Source organism: Diplotaxodon limnothrissa, linkage group LG13 (genome assembly GCF_057381915.1).
Source record: "Diplotaxodon limnothrissa isolate DT_005_m linkage group LG13, D_limnothrissa_male_GT1.1, whole genome shotgun sequence".
NCBI classification, from domain to species: domain Eukaryota; kingdom Metazoa; phylum Chordata; class Actinopteri; order Cichliformes; family Cichlidae; genus Diplotaxodon; species Diplotaxodon limnothrissa.
In genome coordinates, this window is record NC_140608.1 from 23,453,245 (window position 1) to 23,463,321 (window position 10,077).

At 36.8% G+C, this 10,077-nt stretch overlaps 1 long non-coding RNA gene across 1 annotated transcript; it reads right to left on the reverse strand.

The window, feature by feature from the left end:
- Positions 1 to 283: 283 nt before the first annotated feature.
- Positions 284 to 8,928, reverse strand: LOC146620327 (uncharacterized). Its single transcript, XR_014906658.1, has 4 exons — positions 7,125 to 8,928; positions 5,369 to 5,401; positions 1,183 to 1,342; positions 284 to 963 (listed from the first exon to the last, which is right to left on the reverse strand). It is a non-coding gene; the product is annotated as an uncharacterized LOC146620327 (long non-coding RNA).
- Between the last annotated feature and the right edge of the window lie 1,149 nt (positions 8,929 to 10,077).

A 10,077-nucleotide genomic window follows, 5' to 3' on the forward strand; every position in this document is an offset into this window, starting at 1 on the left:
GGGTACCATGTGAGTACCACATAGGCTAAAAAGTGGGTTTTAAGTGGGATTGTCCGCGGGTTCCGTAATGGCCCCATTTTATAAGCCCATCTCGGTGTTATATTGGTATAATCTGGGAACTAAATGGACCCCAACTGGGCAAAGTACAAAGAAACCCACCCAGGCCCCACCTTTCAAGTTGTTTTGTGGGTACCATGTGAGTACCACATAGGCTAAAAAGTGGGTTTTAAGTGGGATTGTCCACGGGTTCCATAATGGCCCCATTTTATAAGCCCATCTCGGTGTTATATAGGTAAAATCTGGGAACTAAATGGACCCCAACTGGGCAAAGTACACTGAAACCCACCTAGGCCCCATTTTTCAAGTTCTTAGTGGGTACAACATGAGGAAAACATGAGCTAAAAAGTTGGAATGGCATTAGCAGTGGGTTCTGTATTTGCATCTTATTTCTAGTTTGAATTGACTAAGTTCTGGCACTGAGTGGGCCCCATGTAGTAAAACAGTCACAAAATCAATTTTTCAGACGGCTAATACGGGTTCTGTGACACAAAGACACCAAATATATTAAAGCTGACCGCAAACAAAATCTAGTTTGTAAATAAAACCATTTCAAAAATCACGAGGGTACACAAAACAACATTTTTCACATTTATTTTGTCCAACAACTGTGATTTTACGTAACTGTATTCCAAAGTGCGTAAACGTTTAAAAACTAGAAATGTCAAACTACAGCAAAATTCCTTAGATATTTGGAACTGTAGCAACATGGGGAAAAAGTCAGATGGAAAACTCAAAAGCTTATCTTGAATCAGCAGGGTTTGTTTTTTTACAGAGCCGTAAGTCTATTTTGTACCCTTGCAGCCCTCGGTCCTCCTCTGTCTTTAGCTCCACTGAACCACTTGGACAGAGCCTTCTCTGCTTCTTGCAAGTTGACTTTTGATGTTAAATAATTCTTCAGTGCCTCTGCAAATGAAGAAGAAGAAAAACGGGCAAGCCAAAGTAAAGTTAATCTTAGCTTACTTCATTTGGTGATGATTTTCAAAGAACAATGTTTATTTCACTTTATTGCCTCAAAAAATATATACAAATTGCATGATAACCAATCTCAGTTACACTTTCAAACACTTTATTAAAAAAGTTTAGTTTTCTAAAGTTCAAATGTCTCAAGTGAAACTAACTTACCATACACAACATTAAAAAGACGCAAATCTCTGAACTTTTTTTCCCCATGTCGGCCAAGCATGTTGTACTCCACAGCCAGCTCAGGTGATATGAGGAATTTCATCATCCTTCTTGTGGCATCGTCTACACTTGTTTCCCCTGTATCTGCTACCATGGCAACCTGAGGGGAACATACAAAAAGGACAGATTAGATACTGGCATCTGGTTAGGATGCCTCCCTGGTGAGGTGTTTTGGGCACGTCCCACCAGGAAGAGACCCAGAACACCCAGGACATGCTGGAGGGACTATGTTTTTCGGCTGGCCTGGGAATGCCTCGGGATTCCCCCGGAAGAGCTGGGCCAAGTGCCTGGAGAGAGCGAAGTCTGGGCCTCTCTACTTAGTACCGGATTGGGTCGAGGGGCAGCAGCCTAAGCTTAAGATAATGGACCGGAATGGAGGATAAATGGACACTTTACATATTACTTAATGTTTACTGTGTGGTGATAAAAAAAAATGGTAGTAAACACAAGCTAAACTAAAAAAATTAATTGCGCTTCCTTAACCCTTTATCCCCAATAATGTTACGCAGGATAACTGGTAGGTCTGGTAGGTTTTTTCCTCTACTGTATACTATATGAATGTAATCAAGGATTAATAACAGAAAGAAAAAAGAAATTGAAATTTTGCCATTTTTACTAAAGGCAATCAAAATGTACATGAATAAAATATTTAAATTAGTCAATTCAAATTAATAACTCTAAAACACTGAACAAAATTAAGTATTTGACCCTGTGGTTTATTTTCGGACATCTCTTTTCTTCTAAAAGTCCAGGCGTGTTGGGCCCCTGGCAGAGCTCAGGTTTGACGAGACAGGTTTGGAAAAACCTGTCGCTGGCGACTTTTTGGGGGCTAAAGGGTTAAAATAAATAGGATTTGGCCAAAATTTGTATAAACTATGAAATAGCAGAACAAAAGTAAAAAAAAAAAATCTTTATCTGTTATCAGAATCAAATATTTGAATAGAATAAAAAATTTAACTTTCTGGAAGATTTCTCGTTACATCTGTCATAAAAGTAACAACATCTCAGAAAAGAAACATGATAGCAACAGAAAAATACGATAGCAGTGTGATGTGATGGTCCCTGGCCAGATTTTTACACATATTATAAGCCCTGTGACACAAAAACCACAGAACTCTGACACGCACAGACTGTTTTCCTTCGTGCTAATGAAGAAAAATGCTGGTCTGGTATGTAAAAGGGAATTTATTCTTCCAGGACCTGAAGCTCCGTAATGCAGCCCTCCAACAGCCAAACCTATCTGTTCTCTGATTGTCTTGATGCATGCTCAATCATCCAGGTAAGTAAATCTCCAAAAGTTGATTCTGTTCATCTGGACGTAGCGCTTGCAGCATTTTCTCCCACTGAAAATGCTACGTCCAGATGAACAGAATCAACTTCTGGAGATGTTCTCTGATTGGGATTGTTTAATTGGTGATTGACATGAAATTGACCAATCAGCTGAAAGGAAGAAAAATAGGGTCAATACACAGCCAGGAAAGCCGAGCGCAGAGTTGTTTGTAGCACCAATTCAGCCAGAGTGGAGCCAGATGGATTTTCCATCCATCCACACTGTAAAGTCTATAGACCAGCAAGTGATAAATTAACAGTGTTGTTGGTATTTTCTAAAACAGTTGTATGCAATAGGAATTGCTGTTTATAGTCCTCCTGTATATCTGCATGTTCCCTCCCAATTAAAACCTGTGATAATGGAGATTCAAATTCATGTCATACCTATACCAACAGTTATCAAGTATCCAGATCGACCTTTACTGATGTGCTCTGTCAGTGCGCCCCAGGGCAGCTGTGGCTACAATGTAGCTTGCCATCGCCAGTGTGTGATTGTGTGTGTGAATGGGTGAATGACTGAATGTAGTGTGAAGCGCTTTGGGGTCCTTAGGGACTAGAAAAGCGCTATAAAAATGCAGGCCATTTACCATTTAAAGGAAAATTGTTATTTCCATGTATTTTCCTGTTCTGCCTTCAACTTTGAGGACTTCCCCCCACATTTCTAGTTGTGACAGTGCACCTACAACAAAAAAAATCTGCTGTGATTTACATTTGTTGAAAGAGCAATTTTGTAAAATAGTCTATTTTTGTATGCACAGTTTACAAATCTGTCCTGTACAGCATGGACTGATTGCATGCTAAAAAGTTGTTGCTTAAAAATAAAACAATAAATTTTTAATTAATAACATCAGCAGAAAGCCTTGTTATTAATTAGATGTACAATTTCTATAGAATACGAAACAACTCAGTTCATTTTTGATCATATCAATACCAGCATATTACACAACTAGTGATGGGATTTTCGTCTCTTTTTAGAAAGCCGGCTCTTTCGGCTCCCAACCGGCTCTTCAGGTTGTTTTGTTGCTTTAATTAATTTATTATTAACAACAATATAAAATTATGAACAAAAGGAATTACTAATGTAAAAAAAGAAACGTGGTTTTATTTATATATGTTTATATATAAATATATATGGTGGCCCCTAGAGACAAAGCATGTACAAACTCCAAAACCCATTTCTAGCGTCAACTGAACTTCCAAAACAGAGCTATCTAGATCACTTAATTTACACAATTGAAATCATATGTGTATTTTTTGTGTATTTATACACAAGCACTCATATATATTCATAAAAAATTCCAAAAGCTGTTCATTTACCTGTTACTACCACACACCAAATCCGGTCGTTGGTACTTCCTGGCTTGTGTAGCCACTAGGTAACAAAATCTCAACACTGTGCCTAGCATCCTGGAGCACTTCTGTTGTGTTTTGTACGTGCTTTGGAGTTTGTACGTGCTATGGAGTTTTTACGTGTTTTGGGGTTTGTACGTGCTTTGTCTCTAGCAGCCACCGTAAATATACTTTTATTTATTCTCTCCACATAAAATGTAATAAATAAATCATATAATACAAAAAAAACAACTATTTACATTTCAACTTTTAACTATTTAAATTTTCAGCTTTTTCCTTTTAAACAAATTTAAAGTGAAACAACACAAAACACTGCAAACCACAACACAATTAAATATAAATTATAATATGAAAACAAACAGAAGATGCACATTCTCTGTCATATGGGCTTGCATGAATAAACTTTCTGAATCCTTTATCATCCGCAATTGAAAATAGTTGTGGATGATTACTATACCTTTCTAATGTGACGTTGTTGTCCCTGGCTCTCTTTCTCTCTCTCTCCCTCCTGCTCTGTTACTGTGCTACTGCGTGTGTAACAACCGCCCCTCCCCCCTCTTCCCAGCGCAAAGCACAAGGCTCGCGTGCAGAGTGAAGCGGAAAAAAAGTGCGAGAGAGAGGGTGAGAGAGAGAGAAAAAACACGCTTGTGTCGTTCACTTCAAAGAGCCGTTTCGTTTTGACCAACACATCACTAACAACCATGATGAAAAACGCTCATCTGCTTCCATCACCATCAGCTGATTAACATTGAGCTGCTGCAGTCAACACCATCAAACTAATTTACTGTTTAATGTTATGTTATTGAATGCTTTTATTTTTAAATCTTTACCAGCGCTTAAAGACTGTAGATGTTCACACCTGGTGTTAGAAAACCGAGCTCACTGCAGTATTTTTTTTTATAACAGGAAATTTAAATTTTTATTGGTTACCGTGTTTATTACGGTACCACTTTTATCAGTAATGTACTTCCTATAAAATATGGATTTGATAAGTTACCGGTTTATTGAAATCAGCTAGTGAACACATCGATCACTTTATTGAACTACACGCCTTACACTCTTGTGAGCTCTGGTTACTAACAGCAGGTGTGAATGTTTGGAGTCCAAAACGCAGATAAAGATTAGAATAACAAGGCAATGTAAAATCAGTTTAATGCAGTTGACAGTAGCAGCTCAGATGGAAATCAGCCAATTGTGAGGAGAGCAGAGGACCAAAACTGTCAGAGTTGTGGGTCAAGTGAAGAGAACACTGTTGGCATTATTGTTAGCATAAAAGATGAAAATTAAATAAATGTTAAATTTTAAAATAGATCATTGCCTCCTGTGCCTAAATAAATATATATACTTAATACCAATAAAAAAAAAAGGATGCCCCAAAGACCATCACTTTTCAAAAATAATAATAATAATAATAATAAGTAATACAAATAATATGAAAGTTACTTACATGTCAAAGATGGTGCTTGTGATCTTGAAGAATCTAAACGTGATAAGGAAATGAAAGAAAGTGCATGAGAAAATACAAACATTTTTGTTTTTTCCCAGGATAATTCAATATAAAAGATTCTCTTACTAATGCACAAAATGAACAGTGTAATTAAAAGTTTGAAAGGCACTGCATGTGTTTATATGATAAACTGACTAATTCAAGCAGCAAACACTAGCAGTGCAAAAATGTATCTAACTAGCTGACAGACTTTAAAGTCACAGGAAGATATATCAAAATGGTGACTTATGCCAGAAAAAATGACTTGACAGACATAAATCCTAAATTCCTTTAAGTAAAAAAGGAATTACTTTTTTATAAGTGGTCCCTAGTGGTTTTCAAATTATTACATGGCTTGTTAATTTTTTATTAAATTATTAAGAAGCCAGATGAGTTCAAAACATTTACAAATTACTATAAAGCACTATCCAAACTTCAAATCAAGTGGCAAAATCTCCAAATTAAAAGTACTCGCAAACTATAAAAATTTGATTATACTTAAAAATATGCAAAAACTAATTTAGTGGAATTTTTACCTGCTCAAGAATACATTGAACATGCAATATTTAATTGAAAAGAACAAAATTTGTGTACTTTTAGAAAGGATTATTAAATATTTGGGGATACTAGACATAAAGAGGGTCTCGTACATTTACGGGCATCTAATTTCCTGGATTTAATGGTTTAAAAGTTTAATAGGTCTTTGAAGTTGATAATAAAATTGAGTCCATTATTAGCAAAAAGAATTAAAAAAAAAAAAAGAGCAAAAAAATGCTTAATATATAATAATTGTTTTAAACTTAAGCTTTGTAATTGTAGCAGATTTCATTATGTCTGTAATTTTTTATTTAGCCCCACAGTAGTAAAAGCCATAAATGGGAGTTAGATTTATTACTAGTATTTTACACAGCATTCAGCTATAATAACATGTTCTGCATTTTCCTACTTCACCATCTGATCTGAACAGCTGCACTCTCTTAATTAATTAATGACCTAACATTTCTCAGTAACCAATAACTAGATGGAACAGCACAGTATCTAAGAGAGTGATCAGACAGTGTTTGAGCTAAAGACGCTGTGTGTTTCTTTTGGGGGCTTTTTACACACTGATCCACCACCGTTTTCCCATAGTACAATGCATATCTGGTAACATTACCGTATTCAGATCAGAAAACCGTTTCAGCTGCAGGCATCTACTCCTGTAATTTAAACAATCACCTTGCTACACTGCACATGAATATTACGTAACATGGTATGACTAGCTCATGTTCAGACATTTAAGATACTGTTCAGCCATTTTGTTTACTGGGTAGTGCATAATGGCCGAGTTAGCTGAGCAGGAATCCACTAAAGCCAAAAAAATAATATAAATTTTTTAAATTAATTACAAAAACCTTATAGGAAAACCCAAGAAACAGTTGCAGAAGCACAGAAAAAAACTGCCGTGTACGTTATAGTGTGTAAATTCAAAAACTGTATAGAGAATGGTGCAATGAAAACAGAATAAGATAAGATGAACTTTATTGAGTAGAATATAGGCAGTAAGAGTTTTTTAATTAACTTTAAATTATGTTTGCCAAAGACAATGCAGCAAATTAACCCAGTTCTACCTGCTAGCTAAAGATGTTATGCTTCTCCCCCTTATACCGTTTAGGACGACTATAGAAAGTTACTAAAATAACCATTGATGAAAACGTATCAAACTTTAAGTATTTACCTTTGTCATAGTTTTCGATTCTTTGGTATCCTTTTGTCCTCCACGTTCTTAAACACCAGGGAGAGAAAAGGCGCAACAGACGAAAGACCGCGAAGACTAGACGCTAGGCGGTGCAATCTGCTCCTCCCTCTTTTTAAACGAGCCAATAGGAGCTGCTCACATTAAAAACAACTTTATTTAAAAAGTCGTTTTACACCTGATACAAAAATTTTAAAAGTCAAACAATGCACAAGTTTAAAAGAACAATTTTATTTTTAAAAGTTTTTTAAGCATAGGGATGGTTAATATGTTTTAAAAAGTAATATATAATATTTATCAAAAAGTGTCACCCAAATCAACATCATAATAAAAATATAATTAATAAAAATATAATAATGATAAGAAGAAGAATAACAGTTTACCTAAAAGCTCTTCTAACATTAGACTGGTTTTGAAAAGTTTCAATAGTGTCAATACACCATAAGGACAAGGGAGTTTCACAGTTGAAGTGTGACTGCTTGAAAGACCCCATTCCCTCTCCTTTCCACTAGTTCAAAGAAAATATAAATTATTTCTGGTTATATAATTTGAGGGCACAAGTTTGAAGAGTAACATTTTAACAGATCGGTAATATACTTCAGGAGCTTTACTGGATCTGATTAACCAAAACTTCCATCTTCCATGTAACTAACTGTCTTTTCTCTAATACAGTAGAGTGTGTCTGATCTACTAAAAATCCTCAACTGCATGTTTGCTCAAGTAAATAGTCTTAATTGTTTGAACAACCAGTAATCCTTAATTTGCAAATGCCAAATCTGGATTTTGTCTGTGTAATTCACTTTTATCTTAGGTTTTTTATTCGTATTTTTTGCTTTTCTTTTTTTCTACTCTTGTGTCCGTTTTAATCACTTATTATTGCTGCTGTGACAAGTGAATTTACCTAAGAAGAATCATGAAGTCCTTATTTTATCTTATCTGAGCCTCACCATGCAGCCTACCATGCAGAGTTCACATTAAGTACATAAAATGAAATCTAAAATTAAAAAGTAACCAGTTTCAAACCAGTTATTTGGAATAGTGTGCAGAGTGTTTTGAGTAACATTGAATGTTCAAAAACACCAAAGTTCCTATAGTCTCACTTGACAGCTGGGTTGTAGTGTCTGATAACACATAACATCTTGAGGTCTCAATGTGGACTTTGAGTACATTTGCTAGCCAAGGCTAAATACTGAGAGGGTCAAAAATGAAGGGTCAAGAACATCTGACTGTACGTAAGGGTAGCAAAAGTGATAGACTGAGGTTGTGCCAAATATGTTAAAGTTAGGGTGATTTCTTAGAGAATGGTACCACATGGGTGCCGTCTGCAGGTTATAAAAGAGAGTTATGTTCATACTTTCTTTTGAGATTATTTTTACAATTTGACTTTCAGAACTCCCTGGGTTGTGCGCAATCTGTGATGGGCTTGTTTGGAATAAATCCTCCTTTATTCAAATAACACTTTCTCAGGCTCTTCACAGAAGAAGAATCCTCACATAAGCATGTGCTACCATTTTGAACCAATGTACACATTTACCATCACTAACCCAACTAGGACCTACATTGGATGCCCACCCATATGGATTTGATGTTAGAAACGCAAGTGGGTCCCATATATACTAAACAATCTTGAGCCCATGTAAAATATATGCCCATATTAATTTAACACAACCCATTTGGGGCCCACATAGACATGTTTTCAGGGTCTGACTTGCATTTGCCCATGTGTGACCCATATAGTTTGGCCAGGTAGGCCCCACCTGTGTCATCAGTACTAAAAAATATATACTGATTACCTAACTTTGCCCCACCTGGGGCACACAGCAAACGCTTTTCTTTAAATGACTGTGTTTGCCCATGTCTAACCCAGGTGAAAAACCCAAGTGGGTCCTACGTGTGTTTCCCATTTTGAAACAAGTGAAGTGTTTCCCATGTTTGACCCAGCCAGGACCTACTATATGTTTCCACTCGGTTTTGCCCATATGGCTTTAATGTGAGAAACCTAAGTGGGTCCCATATATACTAAACAATCTTGAGCCCACATAAAATATATGCCCATATTAACTTAACATAACCCATATGGGGCCCACATAGACATGTTTTCAGGGTCTGACTTGCATTTGCCCATGTGTGACCCATATAGTTTGGCCAGGTAGGCCCCACCTGTGTCATCAGTACTAAAAAATATATACTGATTACCTAACTTTGCCCCACCTGGGGCACACAGCAAACGCTTTTCTTTAAATGACTGTGTTTGCCCATGTCTAACCCAGGTGAAAAACCCAAGTGGGTCCTACGTGTGTTTCCCATTTTGAAACAAGTGAAGTGTTTCCCATGTTTGACCCAGCCAGGACCTACTATATGTTCCCACTTGGTTTTGCCCATATGGCTTTCATGTGAGAAACCCAAGTGGGTCCCATATATACTAAACAATCTTGAGCCCACATAAAATATATGCCCATATTAACTTAACATAACCCATATGGGGCCTACATAGACATGTTTTCAGGGTCTGACTTGCATTTGCCCATGTGTGACCCATATAGTTTGACCAGGTGGGCCCCACCTATGTCATCAGTGCTAAAAAAATATATTGATTACCTAACTTTGCCCCACCTGGGGCCCACATAGACATGTTTCAGGGTCTGACTTGCATTTGCCCATGTGCGACCCATATAGTTTGACCAGGTGGGCCCCACCTATGTCATCAGTGCTAAAAAAATATATTGATTACCTAACTTTGCCCCACCTGGGGCACACAACAACAGCCTATCCTTAAATGACTGTGTTTGCCCATGTCTATCCCAGGTGGAAAACCCAAGTGGGTCCTACATGTGTTTCCCATTTTGGACCAAGTTAAGTGTTTCCCATGTTTGACCCAGCTAGGACCTACTAAAAGTGCTCACTTGGGATGGCCCATATGGGTTTAATGTGAAGA